The sequence below is a fragment of the Lepus europaeus genome, chromosome 22 (genome assembly GCF_033115175.1).
Source record: "Lepus europaeus isolate LE1 chromosome 22, mLepTim1.pri, whole genome shotgun sequence".
Classification (NCBI taxonomy): Eukaryota; Metazoa; Chordata; class Mammalia; order Lagomorpha; family Leporidae; genus Lepus; species Lepus europaeus.
In genome coordinates, this window is record NC_084848.1 from 27,430,358 (window position 1) to 27,452,178 (window position 21,821).

Genomic DNA, 21,821 nt, shown 5'->3' on the forward strand with positions numbered 1-21,821 from the left:
TCTCCCTCCCTCCCTCCCTCCCTCCCTCCCTCCTTCCTTCCTTCCTTGCTTCCTTCCTTGCTTCCTTCCTTCCTTCCTTCCTTCCATGACAGAGAGACAGAAGTAGAGACAGAGAAAAGAGATCTCTTCCATCTGCTTGTTCACTCCCCAAATGGCTACAATAGCCAGGGGCGGGCGGGCTGAAGCCAGGAACCTGAAACTTTTTGGGTCTACCACTGGGCAACAGGGGCCCAAGGACTTGGGCCATCCTCCGCTGCTTTCCCAGGCACGTGAGCAGGGAGCTGGATCAGGAGTGGAGCAGCTGGGACACAAAGCAGCCCTCTGATATGCACACGGCGGCGCACCCCCTGCACCACCACTCCAGCCCCTGTCTCTGTGCCTTTGCTTATTGTTGTCCCCTGCCTGGAAGACCCTCCCCGCCTTTTTCCTCTCTGCAGACGCCCTTGGGGTCAGCCAGAAGTCACCAGCTTCCTTGCTGCCTTCCTGAGCCGCCGCCTTGGTCCTTCTGCATGGAGCTTCCTCTCTGTAGGACGCAGGAGTCAGCTGCAGGGGTGCCTGGCTCCTCACTGGTGCAGAACTCTGCCTGGCACGCTGTGGTGCCCCACGATGAGGAAAGGACAGCCGGGGGGGATGTGGGGTGCAGCGGGCAGGCCCGGGGCTGGCCTGGCTCACGTGTGTGCTTGGTGAGCGGGTTCTTGGCATGAAAGCTCCCAGTCTCTCTCAGCGCCTGCCAGCTCTGCTGTTTCTGAGCCTGCCAACCAGACCATGGTGCGGGTGGGAAGGGGACTGGGGGACACAGAGAGCAGCACCCGGCCCTGCGGAGGCTCCTGTAATGAGAAGCTGGGTTAAGGGAGACAGAAATGTCCCCTTCTCGCCAGCTCCAACCCCTGCAGAAGGACCACTGCTGGCTGCCCTGCAGGGGCCCTTGGCTCACTCTGCTGGCTTTGCACAGGGCAGGAACTAAGGACGGAGTCAGCAGACCGTGGGAGTGATGGGCTCTTTAAAACGAAAGTCCTGTTCAGTCTGGTCACGAGGTCATGAGGGCGGGCTGTGGGTCTCCTGTTGAAGAGGAACAGATCTTCTTGACAGTGATTTCGGGGTGCAGGAACCTGGGGCTCAGTTTGTCTATCAAATGAGGGGCTGAGACGCCATGCGTGCTCTCCTGTTTGGAAATTCCAATGTCTGTGATTGGAGCCTGGCAGGTGGTGTCTTTGTGGTGACCACAGTGGGGACCTGGGGTTATCATTTGGAGGTGTTCCTGATATGGAATCAATGCCCTGTTCCATAGGCCACTCCCAGAGCACTGTGGGTAGCATCTTTCCTGCCATGCTTAAGGTTGAGCCACCTTAGGGTTGCACCTGTGCGTGAAGGTGTTAACCACAGGGGCATTGTCTTTTGCAAAGTATGTTTCCGCTGCCTAGGAGCACATGGCATTTCCCACATGCCCCCTGTGTCTTTGTTCTTGGCGCCTGGGAGATCACTCAGGGGAAGCTTGGGTGGGGGCCGGGTGGGTTTCCCATCCAGGGAGGTGCTGGCTCATTTTGGTGGTGGTGGGGGGATGGGCAGTATGTGAGAGCTTCCTTTGTTTTTGCCTCTGCAGGGCCTGTTGTCTTCTCCCTGCCCATCCCAACCCCCTACCTTCCTACCCACATTTCTCTGTCCTGCTTCTTTATCCCCCCCCACACACTGCAAATCACCTGTGCTGCCTCCCCCACCCCTGCAGTTTCAGGGTGTGACTGCAGGTGCCTGACCCCCTGAGGAGTTGGGAAAAGTGCATTTTGAGGACAGACCTGATTGATGAGACTGAGCTGTGTCCTTAGGAAAGCAACTTTGGGAAATAAGGCCATCCAGGGCTCACAGGGTGATACGTGTGTTTATATGTGTTCATGTATTGTAATGTAGAACTCCAGGCTGTAAGAAAAGGTTAACTTTCTTTTACTTATCAGTATTACTCTGTAGAATTTATTCTAAGGACATAACCTAAAACCAAAAACAGCCGTGAATACGAAGACGTTTATAGCAACATTGTTTAAAACAGCAAAAAACTAAACTGCTTCAGTGCCCCACTGGTTCTACTATGCCTCTGGACTCCTATTGTGCCACTGTTAGGGGAGTATGAGGATGACTTTAATTCATGGAAAAAGAATGGAGTTTGCTGTAAAAAGTAAGACACAAAGTGGCATGCATATTGGTGGGTGCATAAAACCTGAGCTCACTGGCCATAGTATGCACGGCGTGATATAAACAGCGGACTCAGGTGAAGAGGTTATGAATGGAGGTTTTGTGCTTTATTGCTTTACTAATACATCTAGTATCCATATTTACTATTGTCACTTTTAAAGACAGGGCCTTCACATCAAAGCCTGGATCTGGGTGGGAAGGAGGCCAGGGGGAGGGACTGCAAGCCTCCCATCTGTTACCACCAGGAGGACCCAACTGCCCTCTCTTATCAGCCACGGCACCACGTGCAGGGCCGGGCGGATTGGGCTTAGCCTGACGCACAGGCTAACCACACAACTGCAGGCCTCGCTGTGTACTCTGCCTCATGCTGGTGCAGGCCACTCCCAGGTGGCCTCAGAGCCCTGGGTTTCCAGGGAACCTGCCTGGGGAGCATGTGAGGCCCTGGGGCCTCCGAGCTGCCCACTCAGCTCACTGCCTGGTCCTGCAGGCCCGGCCTGTGGCCGAGGGAGCCGATTGTGACTCCCGCAGCTCCCAGCAGGCAGCAGGCAGCAGGCAGGGTGTGCTTCGCAGAGTGACCTCCTGCAGCCCTGCCTTGCCCTGTGGGGCCTCGAGAGGCAGTGTCCTGGGTGTTTCCTTGAGTGCACCTAGTTATTATAGTATTGAATTTGGAGCTGTCCTTTCGTGCTGGCATCGTAGCTCCCCACCGCTTCCCCATGCAGGACCCTCTGACCTCCCGTCTTACCATGAACCCCCTGGGGCCTGCAGCTGCAGGTGTGGCCCTGCGGCTGAGCAGCTGACCCTCATCTGACCCCCTTCTCGTATCTCTGTGGCATCTCAGAACCGCAGGCTGCCTGTGAGTGGCCGCCTCCCCAGCTCACGCGCGTGGTCGTGCCCCCTTCGTCTGAGTGGGCGATTTTCCTGGCATGTGCAGTGCAATGTCTTTTGGTGGGGACGGAGGACCTCAGCCTTCCCCTGTGAGCAGCCAGGGACTATGCCAGGACAGGAAATGGAGGCTCCTTGGTGTTGTGTGCAGTCCTGGGGCTGGGGGAGCAGGAGCGCCCTGCGGATGCCCGGGCCATGGACGGGGCCTGGAGGGACTGTGGTCCTCTCAAGCATGTGTTCGCTAACACCAGATTCCAGAAGCGTCAGAGATGCGGAGGTTTTTGTTCTGTGACCAGAATGAAACAGGACCTGGGGCTAGAGCTTTGCCAGAGTCAGAAGGGAACTGGAAAGAACACGTGCTCAGGGCTTGCATGGAGGGGGGCTCAGGCCAGTTTCAGATCTCCCATGACAAACCCTGGACCGCCCACGTGCTTCCTTAGAATATCGTGTTTATTCCTAGATGCCCTGGCCCCATCCTCAAGGCCACTTAAAGCTTTTATTTATTTGGAAAGGCAGAGAGACTGACAGAGCGAGCACATGGTTCCACCTACTTGCTCACTCCCTAAATGTCTGCAATGACCGGGGCTATACCTCGCCAAAGCCAGGAACTGAGAACTCAATCCAGGTGGCCCATGGGAGTGGCAGGGACCCAACTGCTTGAGCCCTCACTGCTGCCTCCCAGGGTCTGCGTTAGCAGGAAGCTGCAGTCAGGGGTCAGAGCCAATTCAAACCCAGGTGCTCCGTCACCGGACACAAGCATCTTAACCACTCACTAAATGCCTGCCTCTCAAGCCCAGTTCTGATCATTGCTGGTGGCTTGGGTATTAACTGGCACAGGATCTAAGTAACTAGCTGCTTCCCTGAGCTCAGGACCGAGCAGTAACTGCTTGTCTCAGTTCCCTAATTTAGAGACCACGTGTGTGTGCCCTAGGGTTGTCAGCAGCTCAAGTTTTTGAAGCTTGAAACACATTTCCATAGAAACAATACTATAAATGGTGGTTGGGTTCCTAGGCTAGCCCACAAAGAGCCCTGCCATCACATCGGAAGTTGCTGAAATAAAGTATTAGTAAAATTGAGAGCACACATGCAGCAGTAGGAGTTAGCACCCAGGACGTTGGAGGTTAAACGGTGTGGGTTTGTTTGACTTTGTTTCTTTGGTGAGAGGTGCCTTTCAGAGCCCGCTAGATCGGAGGCCGCAGGGCCCTCCGTCCCCTGCCCACTTGTAACTCCTTCACCCAGTTTACATTCCTTCTTTGCTCATCCAGCCAGAGCCTGGGCCTCTGCCTGCCCCCTGGGGACCCTGGGCGGGGTATTTTGATGAGGAGGAAATCCTGTTCGGTAGCCCTTACATCATCGCCGTCGTCATCATCACGGATATTACCGTTGAAGCCATCCTGACCAACTTAACAGAATAAACATTACACCTTAGCAATTTGCAGGGTTTGGAATTCCTTGCTGATGGCTTCTAATGTTCCCGTGCAAGCTGTGGCGTGGTTCGTAAGTCCACCTCCACATCGTCCCTCGTGCTGACTTTGTCACTTGATGCTAATTCCTCAGATTGTTTCCAGGTTATCGGTCTCTCTCCTAATTGATCCTGTTACTGTATCATATCATCCCATGATGGGTTTCCGTTCTGGGGGCTCTTTATACATGTGCCCCGAGCATCTCCTGTGAAAATGTTTTAGATCGTTTTCCCGGGATGTAGCCCGCCAGCCACGGTTACGTGGTCGGAATCCTGAACTCTTGCGGCACGATGCTAAATCACATTCTAGAAAGGTTCCGACTCTTTATAGTAGCACAGCAATGTCTGGGCAGCTGTTTCCCCGACAGCCCTGCCGACAGCAGCTTTGTGTTATTTATTTACTTATTTTCACGTTGACTCCGGCCTTAATGGTGCTCTGATTTGCATACTGCAAGCTGCTGCTGAGGCTGCACATTCTTGCTCTTGGTGATGGACTGCTTTTGCTTCCTCGTGTGTCAGGCCCTGCTCATCTCCTGTGACTGCGGAGCCTCCCCGCATACATTTACCTCCTTAGGGAAGCACAGCGTCCTCTCCTCCCTGGCTGGCGCCCCACACCGTCGACCTGGGCCGAGTCACCTCCACACCTGTCCACCTGCCTCCTTCGCCTCCTTTGTGCTCCGGGCCTCAGCCCTCTGGCTGCTGAGAGTCGGGTGGGGAGGGAGGGACAGACACTGGGGCCCTGTGATGGAGGCCGGAGGGCAGGAGGAAGACATCCGAGTGGCTCCTGGAGCAGGTTCATGAGGCACTCTCCTTGGAGGAAGGCTGCCCAGGGAGCTCTGGGCGGGAGCCAGGGGTGCAGTGAGCCGGGGAGGGTGCTGGCGCTCATCTGTCTCATGGGTCATGCACTCGAAGGCCGGCAGGGAACAGCCGCAATGAGATGACAGAGGCTGGCACAGTGTGATGATGGATGACAGTGACCTGTGACCTAGGGGCAGGGCTGTGGGCAATTGGACCATGTGAATCTATTGCAGGTGCCACTCCCTTCCCAGTGTTGCTCAGCTCCACCTCCCGGGAGGGCTCAGCCTGGCCCTTGTGCGAGGCTATTTTTCTTTTCTTCTTCTTCTTTTTTTAAAGGATTTATTTACTTATTTGAAAGTCAGAGTTACACAGAGAGAGGAGAGGTAGAGAGAGACAGAAGTCTTCTATCCACTGGTTCACTCTCCAATTGGCCGCAACTGCCGGAGCTGCGCCAATCTGAAGCCAGGGGTCAGGAGCTTCTTCCCACATGGGTCTCCCACATGGGTGCAGGGGCCCAAGGACTTGGGCCATCTTCTACTGCTTTCCCAGGACATAGCAGGGAGCTGTGTAGGAGGTGGAGCAGCCGGGACTCAAACCGGCACCCACATGGGATGCTGGGACTCAGGCAGCGGCTTTTCCTGCTAGGGTGCAGCACCGGCCTCTGCCAGGCTCTTTTTCATGACAAAGGAGAAATCCTGATTTTAAATTAAATTCCCTGATTAAAAAAAAAGTTGCAATAAATTTAATTACAATGAAACATAATACATAGATCAAAGAAAAGACATCTGGGAGGGAGGGATGGCTTGTAAGGTTCTCGTCTGTGGCCCTTCCTGTTGTTCACTTCCTTACTGGGGAAGCATGGGCCCAAGGAGGTATCTTCAGCTTGCAGAGAGAAGGAATCGGAGTCCAGGGGCTGAACTCCATCTGTGTGGCCCTGGATGAGCTGTTTGACCTTGCTGAACCTCACCATCCTTATCCAGAAGGTGGGGATAATGGATTCGTGCCAGGGTGCTGTGGGCAACCAGCCCCCCCCCCCCGTCGAGCATTTAGGAGAGTCTGATAGATGTATTAGGCCCTGTGTAGGAACATCTGGAAAATCAGAGGGAAGAACGGGCTTAGAATTTTGCTCTTTGGACTCCCAGTCCAGAGCCTGTTCCACGTCTCTCTGGCCTGCTTCCATGGGAGTATCCGGAGGTGTCTGGACATAGGAATCCTTCTTGTCCTTAGGTCACTTGATGAGCGCTTGATTGCCCAACAGCTACTGGCCTCAGATAATGGGGCCTCCCAGTTCTGTGGGCTTTGCACCGCGGGAGACTGAACCTTAGGCGTAACAGTATTCACAATACCGTCATCCTTCAGTTGAGGAGCCGCTGATCAGCACACGCACCAGGATTCTAAGTGAAGCTGAGAAAGAGAAAAACGCTGCTTTTAAACCCCTGAAGCACGCACGCCGTCAGTTGTGAGCTGCATCCTGATGTCGGCGATGTGAAAGTGGGGACAGAATGGCAATGAAAGGATCCGTTCCATCGCATTGCTCTCCAGCAGGCACTTGCTCTGCACCGACCATCTGTGGGCGCCACGGACACCAGGGTGAGGGAGCTCCAGGCCCTGCCCTCCAGGACTGTGAGCCTAGGGAATGGTGCCGGGCTCCGGAGAGGGTGCAGGAAGCAGGCAGAGACCAGTGTGGACGGCACTGGGCAACGATCAACGGGCAGTGCCATGGGAACTTGGGGGAGAGAGTGGCTCTTTGAATCCTGAGCAGGGACCCGGACACAGGTTTGGGAGCCTGGATTTACTTGGGAAGAGCTCTCAGGAGGGATGGAGGAGGAGGAGCAAGATAGACACAGGGAAGACGTTAAGCCGGGGAGGGTGTGTGGCAGTTGGTCTGGCTCCCGTGGGAACCCACAGGAGCCCTGGAGCCTGAATTCTACCATCTCCGAACTAGTCCCACCCAAGGCTCCCTTTGAGAAGGTGGGCAGCTCTGGGCTGTTAGCAGCCAGCACTCATGGTAGCTAGGGGACAGTGCACCAGCCTGAAAGAGGGGGCGTCGGGGGCTCCTACAGTATACGCTTCATGGCATATACTCCCTCTGCCTGCAGAATCAAGGAAGGCTTCCTGGAAGGGTTGCCATTAAGCTCAGATCCGGCAGGAGACTGGGTGAGGGTTTACCTGGGAGGCAAGGGAGGAGGAGGAGGAGCAGGTGGGAACCGAAGTCAGAAAACAGGAGTGGTGGGGAACCTCAGGTGGTTTGGCTGTGTGGGGCTGGGGCTGGGAAACGGGGCAGAGCAAGACTGTGCTAGAAACGCAAGTGTCTAACAGTCTGGCGAACAGTCTTAGCCCCAGGCAGGTGCAGCAAGCTACTGCAAAGACGTGTGACCACCCTGATGGCAGCACACGTGACTAGAAGCAAGATCAGTTAGGACACGAGAAAAAAATAATGGCGAACACTTACAGAAGACTTAATGAGTGCCAGACACTGTCTTTTTTTTTTTTGACAAGCCGAGTGGACAGTCAGAGAGAGAGAGAGAGAGACAGAGAGAAAGGTCTTCCTTTGCCGTTGGTTCACTCTCCAATGGCCGCTGCGGCCGGTGCATCGCGCTGATCTGAAGCCAGGAGCCAGGTGCTTCTCCTGGTCTCCCATGCGGGTGCAGGGCCCAAGCACTTGGGCCATCCTCCACTGCACTCCCGGGCTATAGCAGAGAGCTGGCCTGGAAGAGGGGCAACCGGGACAGAATCCGGTGCCCCGACCGGGACTAGAACCTAGTGTGCCGGCTTCACTAGGCGGAGGATTAGCCTGTTGAGCCACAGCGCCGGCCCAGACACTGTTTTAAGCTCTTACTGTTCACCCCCATTTTGCAGATGGGGAAACCGAGGAGCTACATAACTTGCTCAAGGTCATCAAACTAATGTGAGCCAAGGTTTGGACTCAGGTCTCGGCTTGTCCTCTCAACCCGAGCGTTCCCATGCATGTGGGATGCTCGGCGCCGTCCTCGTCCAGCAAGAGACAGAGACCGAACACTTTGCACGGGGTTCCTTTATTGCTCGGCAAGCAGGAGATCCAGCTTCGATCTCTTCTGGGCAGGAACTTTTCTTACACCCGCGTAGCAAGGGTTTATATGCACAATACACGTCACAAATCAGGTGATAGGCTAGAAGCGCGGGGATAGGACAATCTCGTGGCAAGGCGGGAAGGAGCGAGCTAGAGCGGGAAATCTAAGGCGGGAAGGAGCGAGCAAGAGCGGGAACTCCCTGAGATGAGGAAGAACCCGGAAGCAGGGAGTCGGCGCCATCTTAGGGGCACGGTTCCTCCGGTCTGGTTCCCTACATCTCCCTCCTTTTGTTTTTGCACAAATCACATCCCCGACGGCCCTGGCTCATGAGGGCCGGGAGAATATTTACTAGGCAGAGAGTAGAGGTGCATACCCAGCGTGCTTATGATCCGTTAGTTACGGAACTTCAAGGGCCTGGCCACAACCCCTGATGTCTCCGTTAGGGATCAGTTTTTATTCCCTTTTGCTGGGGCAGGCTGGGAATTGAACCTGCATGCATATGCATATGCTCTCCCAGGACCCCCGGAACCCCCGGGTGGACTCCTGCTGCAGTACCTTTGGTCTCGCATACCCAGTTTTCGCTCCCCGTCAGGGATGGGTGATACAGCCCAATGAATGAGAGGGGGAACAAGACAACTCGAGGAAGGTGTGTGCCTGATGGAGGCATTGTCCATATGTGAGGCGTGAGTAGGGATGGGGGGACGAGGGTTTTAATCGCTTTGTTAGCTGTTGGTGGCGGAGCTGGTCCTGTGGGCCTCCGCCATCAGAGATATGCACGGGTGCCGTAGTGCGCCAGCACGCCCACTGTCCAGGCGTACCAACACAGGGGGCTGAGAGGTAGGGGGATGAATGGACTACCTGTGGCAAATGGTCAGGACTAGAGGACCTGCGAGTACTTTGTAACTGGGTGGCATAGTACGACTGACCGCCAGAAGTGCATTGGAAGTATGAGGAATCGCAAGAGCTGTGCATGGATTCTTGAAAGGTCGAGCAAGGACAGGAGTGGTTTTTGCTATGGGGATCAGAAACGCGGGGTTTGGGCACACATATGTAGCCGCGTGGTAGGCCGGGGATCCCCTGGAGGGGCAGATATGCAGTTTTGTCCCCACAATCAGCTGTGGCGATGTGAGTACGCTGCAGTACGGTGTTGCTGGTCCCCCCCTTGCAGTCGCAAGGGTTGCCTACGTTCTGCAGTAAAGCAGTGGGGTTGGAGTTAAAGCCCGCATAAGAGCCAGGGAGCAAAGCCGCTGCCAGTATGAAGAAGCGGAAGGGGTGCATCTCACGTCTCGTTGTTTTGTTGCAATTTGTCGTCCTGTGAGAGCGTGGTAATCTCGGTTATCTCGGGGGAGATGTCGTCCGTAGGTGATAGAGGTGTATCTTGCGGCGGCGGGGCTGTTTTTCTGACCAATCTTTCCGGTATCCAGAGAGGTTCTCTTCCAGATTCCTGTGGGAAGACACAGACCGCGCCTCGGTTCCAGCATAATACCGGATCCGGGCCGTACCACTTTCCCGTGAGGACATCTTTCCAACGGACATAGCCTCGTGAAGATGGCTCCTTTAACATGTGTCTCTCAGCGGGGGACATAGAATGATCTGTCAAATTCAAAAAGTTTATAGTAAACAGTGCAAGGGAGAGGCGCATTCGAGGGGTTTTGCCCGTGGCAATTCCCTCCTTTTGTTTTAAGAGAAAAGCCTTGAGGGTTCGATGAGCCCTTTCAATTATGGCCTGTCCCTGAGGGTTATAAGGGATTCCAGTTTTATGTTGTACCTGCATACGGGTGCAGAAATCTTGGAATGATTTACTTGTGTATGCAGGACCATTATCTGTTTTTAAAGTTTTTGGTTTGCCCCAGGCTGCCCATGCAGCAAGGCAGTGATTAATGACATGGGTGGTACGCTCACCCGTCTCCAGAGAAGCAAAAATTACTTGGGAACAGGTGTCAACTGACACATGAACATACTTTAAGGTCCCAAACTCGGATATGTGGGTGACATCCATCTGCCAGATATGTCCTGGTAGTAATCCTCGGGGATTAACCCCCACCGAAGGCACAGGGGTTAAAGTAGGGCATGCGGCACAATGGCGAACAATATCGCGAGCGGCAGCACGAGAAAGACCGAATTTGGCGGCAAGGGTTTTTGCGTTTACATGGAACTCTGAATGAAACTGGATAGCCTGCTCTTCTGGGGAAGAAAATTGGAGTATCCAAATGGGGCGTGTGGCTTGATCAGCTATAGCATTGCCTGTGGTCATGGGTCCAGGTAAGGAAGAATGAGCTCTAATATGAGTAATAAAGAAAGGAGCAGACCGATTCCAAATAGATTTTTGCAGGGTGAGGAAAACTGTCGCTACGGAGGATGAAGAATTGACTAGTCCTGCGGCCTCAAGGATAGACACAGAATTAACCACATAGCGTGAATCAGACACAATATTGACAGGTCCGGGGAAATCAGAGAAGACTTGGTTAACTATAAGAAGTTCAGTTACCTGGGGGGAGTTAGTAGCGAATTGGAATGTTTTTGGCACAGATCCTGAAACAACATATGCACCGACTCCTGTTTTAGAACCGTCGGTATACACTACTGGGGCTCCCTGTAAGGGCTTTTGGGATGTGGACTTTGGAAAAATAACTGGGTGAGACTGAACAAAGGTTAGCAAAGGATCAGAGGGTGTTCTGTTTGTAATAGTTGCGGAAGTGGAGCAGACTAAAACCGCCCAAGCATCAGTACAAGCGATTAGCACACGTACCTGTTCCATGGAATAGGGGACAACAATGGTGGATGGTTCGCGTCCAAAATGTTGGATAGCCCTCTGAATGGCTAGGAGAGTTATCTCCGCCACTGCCACGGGATAGTAACTAATAGATCTAGTAGATGACATTGAGGGATGGATCCAGAGGAGAGGCCCATCCTGCCATAGGACCGCGGTGGGCTGTTTAAGGGTGTCGAGGACCCAAAGAGTAAGGTCTCCCGCAGGGTCCCAACGTTTTAGGGCAGCTTTACTAAGGGCATCGTTGACAATTGACAGTGCTTGTTTGGCCTCAGAGGTGAAGGTTCGGGGGGAAGCAAGATCCGGGTCTCCTTTAAGTATATTAAAGAGGGGCTGCAATGCAGCATTAGGAATGTTAAGGTAGGGCCTAATCCAATTGATATCCCCTAAAAGTTTTTGTAAGTCATTTAGAGTGGAGATAGCATTGATTTTTATTTGAATTTTTTGAGGTCTAATTTGAGTAGGGGCGACTATAGCCCCAAGATAAGAAACTACAGACGACAATTGCACCTTATTAGGTGCAATATGCAGCCCTGCCCCTTCCAGCACTTGTTGGAGTGTACTGTATAAGGCCAGGAGCCTCTCTGCTGTGGGGGCTGCACACAGTAGGTCGTCCATATAATGTAGGCACCTGCAGTCGGAATATCGGTCTCTAAGAGGTTTTAGTACTTGGGCTACATAGACTTGACACATGGTGGGGCTATTAGTCATACCCTGAGGCAAGACTGTCCACTCCCAACGCTTGTCCGGTTGTTCCTGGTTCTGGGTGGGGACAGTAAAAGCAAAACGTGGGGTATCCTTTTTGTCCAATGGAATGGAAAAGAAACAATCCTTAAGATCTATTACAATAACAGGCCATTGGTTGGGAAGTGCCGAAAGCAGAGGAAGACCACGTTGCACAGGGCCCATAGGCTGCATCTGTGCGTTGACTGCCCTAAGATCATGTAAGAGTCTCCATTGACCTAATTTTTTGCGGATGGCAAAAATAGGCGTATTCCATGGAGAGGTGGATGGGATCAAATGACCAGCGTTGACCTGCTCCAAGACCAGAGTGTTGACTGCCTCCAGTTTCTCCTGAGATAGGGGCCACTGTGGAACCCAGACGGGTACGTCCGTTAGCCATGAGATGGGTAAAGGCTCCACTGGTTTAGGAGGCGAAACAGTGACCCCTAGGAAAAACCCAGGCCAACTTTACTTGGTCTTTGTTTTGGTTCAATGGGGGAAGGGTGGCCCTGGAGCTGGACACCGAGTCCCTTGCCTGGGACGTAACCCATATTTTGTAGCATAGATCGTACTGCAGGGGAAGTGGTGACCAAAGCAACATCCATTTCGGCCAGGACGTCTCTCCCCCAAAGGGAAATGGGTAGAGGTAAAATGAATGGAGAAAACTGTCCTCTATGACCCTCGCTATCCTGCCATGACAACAAGGCTGCACTGATTTTTGGGAAATGAGCAAAACCAAGTCCTTGCAAGGTTTGTTCCGCCACATTTGTAGGCCATGTACTAGGCCAGTCCTTTGTTGCTATAATGGATTTGTCGGCTCCTGTGTCTAAAAGTCCCTTAATGTCCTTGCCATTGATCTGCAACACTAAAGTGGGACGTTCATTTAAAAGCATATGTAAGCCGGTAAAATTAATGCCAGAGGACCCAAAGTTACCAGCGCCGCGAACGTGGTTTTTAGCTGGGATTAAAGAGTGAAGACTGGGCAGTAATAACATTTGTGCGATACGGTCTCCAGGATTGATTACTAAAGGTCCCTGAGGGGCCTGAACCATGATCTTTACTTTACCAGTGAAATCAGAGTCAACTACCCCGGGGATCACAGCTAGCCCTCGGAGGGCGGCGGAGGACCGACCCAACACTAATCCAACCGAATCCGGGGGCAGAGGACCGGAGCAGTCGCTCTCCACTAATTGTACCCCCATCTCCGGAGTTAAGAGGAGAGGGGAGGTGGCGCGGAGGTCCAGGCCTGCGGACCCGTGAGTGGCACGGGCTGAGGGTGCACTGGGTGTAGCGCAGACACGGGAGGTGGAACCTGAGAGTAGATTTGATTTTGGGGGCTCCTCGCTGGGTTGGGGAGCCCCCTCTGGCCGTTTTTTGGCCCCTGGGCGCTACCTGTAAGTGGGTTGCCATCGATATCGAAAGCAGAACGGCATACCTCTGCCCTATGAGGGCCCTTGCGGCAACGGCGACAAGGCTCTATGCCTGAAGGCTGTGCCGTGGAATACCCATGGCTGAGATTGGGGCAATCGCGTTTTCTGTGACCCGGTTGATGACATTGGAAGCAAAGTCCTGAAGATATGGGGGGTCGGGTCGATTTAGATTTTGGACTGTTTTCTTTGACTTTTGCCAGCATCGCAGCTAGGCCCGCATTAGTAAGTGGCCCACCGGTATCTCTGCAGTATTTTAACCAGGAGTCCAGAGATTTATGTCTATATTGTCGAAGAATGTTTTTGCACTCTTTATTAGCCTGCTCAAAAATAATTTGTTTGACCAGTGGCTGAACGTCAACCTCGGAAGGGAAAATACGCGACGCAGCCTCAAGTATGCGAGCGACAAAATCAGCGAAGGGTTCGGCCGTGCCCTGAACGATCTTGGTGAGGTGGCTAGCTGAGTCACTTGGATTGGACGCCTGCCTCCACGCACGTTGGGCACAGTTGGAAATTTGCCTGTATACTTGTCTAGGGAATTGGGTCTGGTCAGCCTGATAAGGTCCACGCCCTAAAAGCATATCAGCATTCCACGTAGGGTGGCCGTCCTCAGCATTTTCATCTGCCTGGTCATGACAGCACTCTGTATTCATAGATTGCCACAAAAGAAAGCCGCCTGGACTTAAACAGGCCCGAGCCAATTGGGTCCAGTCGCTAGGTGTTAAAATGGACTGGCCGACTGATTCAAGGAGTGACAATGTGAATGGGGCTGTGGGTCCATAGTCATGGACCGCAGCCTTAAGTTGTTTTAATACTGTCATGTCCAATGGTTCGTGCCGGGCCTCTCGCGTGCCCAAAGCCAAAACAGGGTAAGCCTGAGCGGGGGCAGCGGGAGCGCCAGTTCGCAACTGTTTCCAGGCTTGTTGATGAAACTGTCTGCCTGAAAAAGGTGGCACATTTGGGACGTTTAATGGCCATGGCGGCACGGGTGTTAGATGGGGCTGAGGCACGCCTACATGACCGCCAGTAGGAGGCGCTGCGTCTTTAATCTGATGGGCGGGCACGACATCGATAGGAGGAGCCGTAGGCACTAGAGGGCGTAAACAGGCATCTTTTAACTTTTGCCGCAGCTGCGCATACGTAGGAGGCGGGGATTTAGGATCGCCGTCCCCTTCCCCCTCAGACTCAGAGGAGGCGGAGCCACATTCGGAGCCTGAGGCCAGTGAGGAAGTCTGGCATCCCGTGTCCTTAAATTGTATGAGGTCCCGGGCGCCGTCCGAGCTCTGAGAACGAACTTCCTCGAGAGCCTCGCGAACCGCCGTAAGAGTCGGGCGGTCCGCTCCCACCGACCTCTCCTCTTGGAGGCACGCCCGCAGTAGTTCCCATAAGGGGAGAACAACGGGGTCGATATCGGGTTCCTGGGGATCGTTAACTGTGCGCCGGAGATCCTTTCCTAATTTCTCCCAAGACTCAAGAGTTATTTGGCCCTCGTGGGTGAGCCACGGCGCAAAGAAATCAACACTTCCAAGGAACCTGACAAGTGTGGTCTTAGAAACCTTAATCCCTTTGCTACGCAATAATGCTTTTAACGGATTAAGCAACATTGAATGGCTAGATGAATTTCCCATTTTCAGTTTAAAGCGGGAAGACACGTCCGCTATCTTATTTTCAGTTTAAAGCGGGGGAACAAGTCTGCTATTCTTTCAGTTTAAAGCGGGGAAACACGTCCGCTATTCTTTCAGTTTAAAGCGGGGAAACACGTCCGCTATCTTAGGGTGCGTCCACCCTCCAACCACGAGATATACCTCACTCGCGGGGCCCAGACGGTAAGACTGACCTCGCTTACCTTCTACTTACCGGGCAACGTAGAGGAAGCTCCCCGTACGGGCCACCAGCTGCTCGGCGCCGTCCTCGTCCAGCAAGAGACAGAGACCGAACACTTTGCACGGGGTTCCTTTATTGCTCGGCAAGCAGGAGATCCAGCTTCGATCTCTTCTGGGCAGGAACTTTTCTTACACCCGCGTAGCAAGGGTTTATATGCACAATACACGTCACAAATCAGGTGATAGGCTAGAAGCGCGGGGATAGGACAATCTCGTGGCAAGGCGGGAAGGAGCGAGCTAGAGCGGGAAATCTAAGGCGGGAAGGAGCGAGCAAGAGCGGGAACTCCCTGAGATGAGGAAGAACCCGGAAGCAGGGAGTCGGCGCCATCTTAGGGGCACGGTTCCTCCGGTCTGGTTCCCTACAGTGGGATGCATCAGTGTTGTTCTCTTTTACAGATAATGCACACATCAGATCTCCTGGCCCATGGCCACCAGGTAGGGGAGCCAAGCTCCAGAGAGTGGCCAGGGCCTCTCTGCAGGGAGCACGGACAGTGCCGCAGCGGGGCCTCTGGGAAGCTGGCAGAGTAAGGATGTTTCTGTCCCGTGGCCCTTCCCGCCTGTCCTCCCTGGCAGCCACACCTGTTTTGTCCTTTTCCCTACACTGAGCCAGACGTCTGCCCTGGAGTGACAGCAGCAACTGGGTACATCTGCAGAAGCTCCCTCTTAGGCCTGACAAAGGCCCTCAGAACCTGGCCTGGGCCTGCCGGAGGGGGAGGCTGGGGAGGGGCAGGTGGGAGAGCTGAGGGAGGTGGACAGCTGTGGGCTGCCCCAGAACAGGTGAAGTCCGGGTGAGCTGAGGGGGAAGGTCCCCGGGGTCTTCCAGGGCGAAACAGAAGACCGTGCAGGGACTTCTTGGCACACAGTGGCTTAGCTGAATGACTGGGGTGGTTCTGAGCTGCAGCTCTTTCCAGAGGGAGCTGGCACGAAGGGGCGAGCAAAGGCACAGCTGTCAGAGGGGTGCCCCTGTCCAGGCGGGTGGGCAGCGCCATGGAAATGCGCGGCGGCCAGGACACAAAGGGCAGCGCACACAGAGTGTCTGGGAGGACAACGCAGACAGGATCGTGCACTGATGCGGGAAACGGGGCAGAGGCCACTTGAGGCTGATGGGGTCTTTGCAGGGAAAAAGAACTCTTGCCTGGAACCAGGTCCTTGTAAGGGGGAAGCTGGTTCTAGGAGAAGCAAGTACAGGGTCAAGTAGGGAAACCAGTAACAACTGCACCCCCTTGTATGCACCTAGCAGGAGCCGGTCAGGGCGCAGGTGTTCAGCTGTTTGATCCTTTCAAGCTGCTGGAAGGTGGGCATCTTTCACTGTTCATTCAGCAGACACCACGGTGCCACTGTCGTGGCCCAGAAGGCTGGTGAGTTTTCCACAGAAAGATCTCGCAGGGGTCTGCTCAGGCAGGGCACAAACCCAGCGCTGGTTCCCTGTTCTCTGCACAGCTTTCTCTTTCTTTTGTGGGAACTGTAGGCAGAGGTCCCAGAGGCAGTGTCTTTATATTTTGCTAAGGGAAGTGACAGTAGGGACACGAGATCACAAGGAACCTGGCCTTGGGAAAGTGGTTCTGCCCCCAATTCCTCACACTGTGGTGTGTGGATTGGCCGCTCACTCAAACCCACCACGTGTGCCGGCCTCAGCGGATGGGGCCTGGCCGAAGGGGGACCATGCAGATGGACAGGGATGCAGGCATTGGGCTGGGAGAATACTTTCCTTTTTTTTTTTTTTAAAGATTATTTATTTGAAAGGCAGAATTAGAGAGAGAGAGATTCTTCATCTTTTCTGGTTCTCTCCCCAAATGGCTGCAGTGGCCACAGGTCCAGGCCGAAGCCAGGAGCCCAGAACTCCATCTGGGTCTCCCAGATGGGTGCAGGGGCCCAGGCACTTGGGCCATCTTCTACTGCTTTCCCAGGCACGTTAGTAGGGAGCTGGATTGGTAGTGGAGTGGCCAGGACTCGAACTGGCGCTCAAGGGGAAGCTTGTGTCACTGGCGGTGGATTAACCCACCGTGCCACAGCACTGGTTCCAAGAAGAAAACTTTTCAATGGTGAGTGAGGGCAGCAGAAGGTGGTGAGCAGTGGGAACCTGGCTTCTTTGAAGTCCCCTCCCGACTTCTAACTGCTTTACTGAGATATATGTAGCATGCTGTAGACGCTAGTGATGGCCTCCCAGGGCAGTGACAGCCCTCCGAGTGGGTGCCTGGGGCCCAGGGTCCTGTCCCTTTCCTTCCTGGAGTTTTTCTTTGTCCTCATGTAAGCTCCATGGGAACTGTGCCTGTCTTCCCTGCAGTTGGTGAAGGAGGATGACGACCAGTGGAGAAAAGCCCAGTCTGGGCGTGAGGCGTTGGGACACCTCCCCCTACCCAGAACAGTCCCCTTCTAGGTTGCCCCAGGCTTACAGGAGGAGCTGGGGCTTCTAAAACCAAAACTTTCACTTCACATGTCAGTGATTCTGCACTGTCATATTGGCGGCACAACTGACCTCCAGGGCTTTCCCAGAAGGCTTACAGCTTGCTTTCTTCTTTTTTTAAACACATCCTCATCTGCCTGCCTTTGGGAGGGCCACGTCCCCTCCTGCCAAGTGGGGAGCTATCCGGAACTGCCCCTGCCCCCTCACCGAGGTGGCCCGCTGGTGGAAGTTTAGTGGGTGTGAAGGGAAGTGCTGCTCCCAGGTGAGCGGTGCTCCTGCAGGCCACCTGCTTCTGCTCCCCGTGCCTCTTCCAGGGCCAGGCCCCAGAGCCTGAAGCTGAGAGCCTGGCGTGGGACAGGGAGGAAGTCCTGGTGGGACCAGCAAGGCTAAGGAGCGCCCTTTGGAGTGGTTCCCGTCCATTCCAGGGAGGCTGGGCCCTGGCTTCATGGTGGCAGGCTCTTCCAGGAATGCGTTCCCCAGCCGGGTCGTATGGTTGTTTGGGAACCGTCCCTGGGCTGGTCTGCACTAGCTCTCTGGGGCTCCCTCTGGCCTGGCCCGGGGCCAGCAGCAGGGGTGGCTGCAGGTCTGCAGAGGGCTCTGGAAGCCGAGGGCTTAGCAGATCAAGTGGTTTTGCTTTTGCTTTCCTACTTGGCTGAGTTGTCAGCAGGAGGAAAGAAACCAGGCAAATGGAAAAAGCAGAAGGGCTTTACGCTGAGCCTCCCCAGGAGCCCTAATCCTGGGTGCTGCCCGGGGGGGCCTGCATGCCCAAGGGCCCCAGCCTGCCAGTGCCTCACTGCCTTCCTCTGTGGGAGGTCAGAAGAGGAGCAGGGAGGTGACAGGGGACTGGTTTGCCCTGTGACCTTGTGCAAGTCACTTAACCTCCGTCTGAACTTCAGGTTCTCATGCACAGAATGAGAGAGAAAACACACACACACACACACAGGCTTACAGAGTAGGCTATGCGTGAAGCGCCCTGAGACGTGTTGGGAACAGTGCTGTGTCAGTGGCTGCTGCTTCAGGGGCCCCAGTCTTCTCTTGGTAGGGGGCGGGTCCCCGACTCCCCCATTCACTTTTTGCAATCACCACATCGTGGATGTGAAACTAGAAGGTATTATTTCAAGAGGTCACCTGGTCAAGTCCCCTGGCATAAGAATCTGTATTTGGTAGATAAGACCGTTCTAAGTGATCATTACTGTGACATAGCTGTCATAACACGCTGCAACAGGGCCACAATAGGTCCCTTTCCGAGGGCGAGTTGTGACCTCCAGCTGCACCCGGCCAGCAAAGGGTTGCAAGAGGATAGGAAGGGCCCTGCCGGGTGGGAGCAGGTGCAGGCTCTGTCTGGGGGCAGCAGGTACCGACTGTCATGCACTCACCTGGGCGGGTGGTCCAAGGCCATAGTTCCACACGCTCAGGATCATATCCCACGGCCCCTTCTCTGCTCCTGGAGAAACTGAGGGCTGCACCTGGCTCTCAGGACTGGCCACGGGGGAACGTGGCTGCCAGGACACAGCGGCGTGTTCTTCAGTGGTTTTTCCTTCAAAGGAAAATCTCCTTCTGACTCATCTCCTTGGAAAACAAACAAACAGGAGAAAAAAAAATCGCCACAACACAGGGAAGAACAGGGCTGCCTCCCTGACCTTTCCCTGGCCTGCAGGAACCTCCCGAGCTGCCCCGCTGCCCCGCTGCGTCCCGTCTTCCCACCAGCCGGGCCGGGAGGTTCAGGGAAGTCAGGGAGAAGCTGTTCAGGGAGGGGCGTCCCCGAGCTGGCCTCGCGCTGCCAGAATTTAAACCAGTTTTCATCACCGGAGCAGTGAGGATGCGTGTCCTCACAGGGGCTGGGGCCAGGTCCCAGTAGTAACCTTTACACGGCCACGGGGGCTGCTGGCGACCCGGAACGCGAACCTGAGGAGGCTCTTAGGAGCCCTGGCGAGGGCTGCACAGGATTCCCCTTCCCGACGCCGGGGCGTTTGCTTCGTGGAAGCTAGCGACCCGCGCCCTCCCCACACCGCTGAACACACACTTTCCTGGCAGGCCCGATGGGTTTCCAAACATTTCGTCACCGTCTCCTCCTGACCTTGGTGTGCACAGGGAACGAGAGCCGCGCGGCCCGTCGGTTCCAGCAAAGCCGTCGGGGGCGCCGCGCCGGGGGAGGGCGGCGACGGGCTCGGGAGTGGAGGTGAGGGCTGCTGGAAATCCCCAGCCCGCGCCGCCGCCGGAGGTTCGCGGACGCCTTCCCCGGCCTTATTTGGTCGCAGGAAGTGGGCGGCGCCGGGCCTGCAGGCGGAGAGGCCGACTCGAGACAGTTGTGCTGATCAAGTGGGAGAGCGGGTTCCTGCTCGCCGCGGTGCCGCGCGCGCCGGCCGGCCGCTGGGCGCTCCGCGCTCCCAGCCGGGAGTTGTGCAATCCTTTGTAGCACGCCCGAGAGTCCTCCTCCTTCGCCGGTGCCTCTCGCCCTCTCTCTCTCTCTTTTTTTTTTCAAGCTGTGAGCTCAACCGATGAGTCAGAGCCGTGCAATCCTGACACTGCATCGCAGGACTGGGGGTGACACGGAGGGAGGGAGGGAGAGCGCGCGCGAGGCGGCCGGCACGGGCGCGGGGCGCGCCGAGCTCCTGCGCCGCGAGCGGGGGGTGACAGCCCGCTCGTCCCGGCCGGGCCCTGCCAGCAAACTTCCCAGCCTCGGGAGGCGCGAGCTGGCGGAAACCCCGCGAGCGCCGCAGGGAGGCGACGGCGCCTGTTTGTTTTTAAAACCGGGGAGTGCGTGCAGGCGGCTTGGAGTCCCGGAGGCGAGCGGAGGCGGCGGCGGGGAGACAGCCGAGGCCAGAGCGCGGGCAGGAGCCGGGTAAGTGGGGGCTGCGCGGTCGGCGGCCGAGGCCTGCACGCGGCGGTGGCCGCTCGCCCCGCGCGCTGCAGCTCTGCAGGCGCGCGAACTTGTGCGGCCTGGGTGGCGGAGGGAGCCGGGGCGCGTGGCCGTGCGGTGAACGCCCGCAGCCCGCCCCCGCGCGGCCCGCACCGCCCGCGGCTGCGTGTGCAGCGCAGCCCGCCGTGTTCGTGCAGCCACGCAGCTCGCGCGCGGCCCCCGCCCACCCGGGCGCGGCCCCGGCTGGAAAACCCACCCCGGCCGCCAGGCCCGTGGCGGCGGCTCGGGAGCCCGCTGGCGTGACGGGGCCCAGGCCCTGGCGGCGCGGCCAGGGGTTCGCGAGCTCCGGGAACGCGGCGCAGGAGCCCCTTCCCCTGCCAGCGTGCACGGGAGAGGGGACGGAGAGTTTGCGGGACCGGGGTGCAGGGGCAGCAGGGACCTGGAGCGAGTGCAGGCGAGGCCTAGGCTGGAGCAGTGGGCGCGCGAGCGTTGAGCAGCCTCACCCCGCGCACCCCGGCGCTGCGGGCGCACCTCGGACTTGTCATCCTCTTGGCCGCCCCCGCACGCCCGCGCCGCTGCGGCCCGGTGCGGTGTGCCCAGGTGCCTGTCGGGAACGCGGGGGCCCTGGTCCGTCGGCCCCCCAGACTGCGGGCGCGGTGGATTTTATCACATCCTCCCCACCCCCAGCTCAGGAACGTGTGCACCAGGTTGTCTCTCCGAGGAACTGGGGCACCTTGGGACTTTTAAGCCTCAGTCCAAGGCGTGCTGACCTGGAGCAGACACCTGCGACCCAGAGGGCAGGCCCGGCCTGCAGCAGGAGCCCCTGGAGGGGATGGAAGGGGAAGTTTCTTGCCCCATTTAAAACTTTGTTGGTCTCAACTTTGGTGGCTGTTTCCTGCTTGCGCCAGCCTGCGTCAGACCTGTGTCCCAGGCTGCGGAGCCTGGCTTAGAGGGCGGGATGGGGAAGAGCCGGCTGGCCCTGGCTGGCCCTGCAGGCCGCTGGGGCACGTGTGCGCGGGGGATCCCTGTTGGCAGTCGCGGCTGGGGGGAGGGGAGGTCTGGCCTGCTCCAGCAGGGGGAGCCTGGCTCTCCTCGCCCCTCCGTGTAGCTTCAGGATGGAGACTGGAAACCTGGTGGAGGTGGAAGAAGCCAGTCCTCCCTGGCGGGACCTGATGGAGGGGAGGAAGCGTCCCGTGCTCCTCCAGGACCCCTCCGGGAAGGTGGGGCAGGAGGCCTTTAGGATCAGAGACGTGCACCCCTTCCGGCGGGTGTGAGAGGGACTCAAGGCCAAGGGGAGAGGAGAACCCTTTCCAGCTTGAGAATTTATGAGTCCCTTCCTGCTGCTCTGCAGAGTGAAAAATATGGGTGTAAACACTCAATT

The 21,821-nt window shown here is 56.2% G+C and overlaps 1 protein-coding gene and 1 long non-coding RNA gene across 6 annotated transcripts in view; one reads left to right on the top strand and one right to left on the bottom strand.

Annotated features, from left to right (window-relative positions):
• Nucleotides 1-21,821, top strand: part of MIDEAS (mitotic deacetylase associated SANT domain protein) — a 75,983-nt gene that overhangs the window by 13,059 nt on the left and 41,103 nt on the right. The window contains exon 1 of one of the 4 annotated variants that reach the window (XM_062181184.1): nucleotides 20,241-20,422. The exons of the other annotated variants lie outside the window; for them this stretch is intronic. The gene's annotated coding sequence lies outside the window, so the exon portion shown is untranslated. Of the gene's footprint in view, nucleotides 1-20,240; nucleotides 20,423-21,821 lie in introns of those variants that run through there. 4 annotated transcript variants of the gene reach the window in all.
• Nucleotides 6,029-19,991, bottom strand: LOC133751306 (uncharacterized). 2 transcript variants are annotated; one of them, XR_009864802.1, is made up of 3 exons: nucleotides 19,604-19,991; nucleotides 18,957-19,149; nucleotides 6,029-6,727 (listed from the first exon to the last, which is right to left on the bottom strand). It is a non-coding gene; the product is annotated as an uncharacterized LOC133751306 (long non-coding RNA). The 2 variants fall into 2 exon arrangements; XR_009864801.1 differs by having other exon boundaries at nucleotides 19,658-19,990.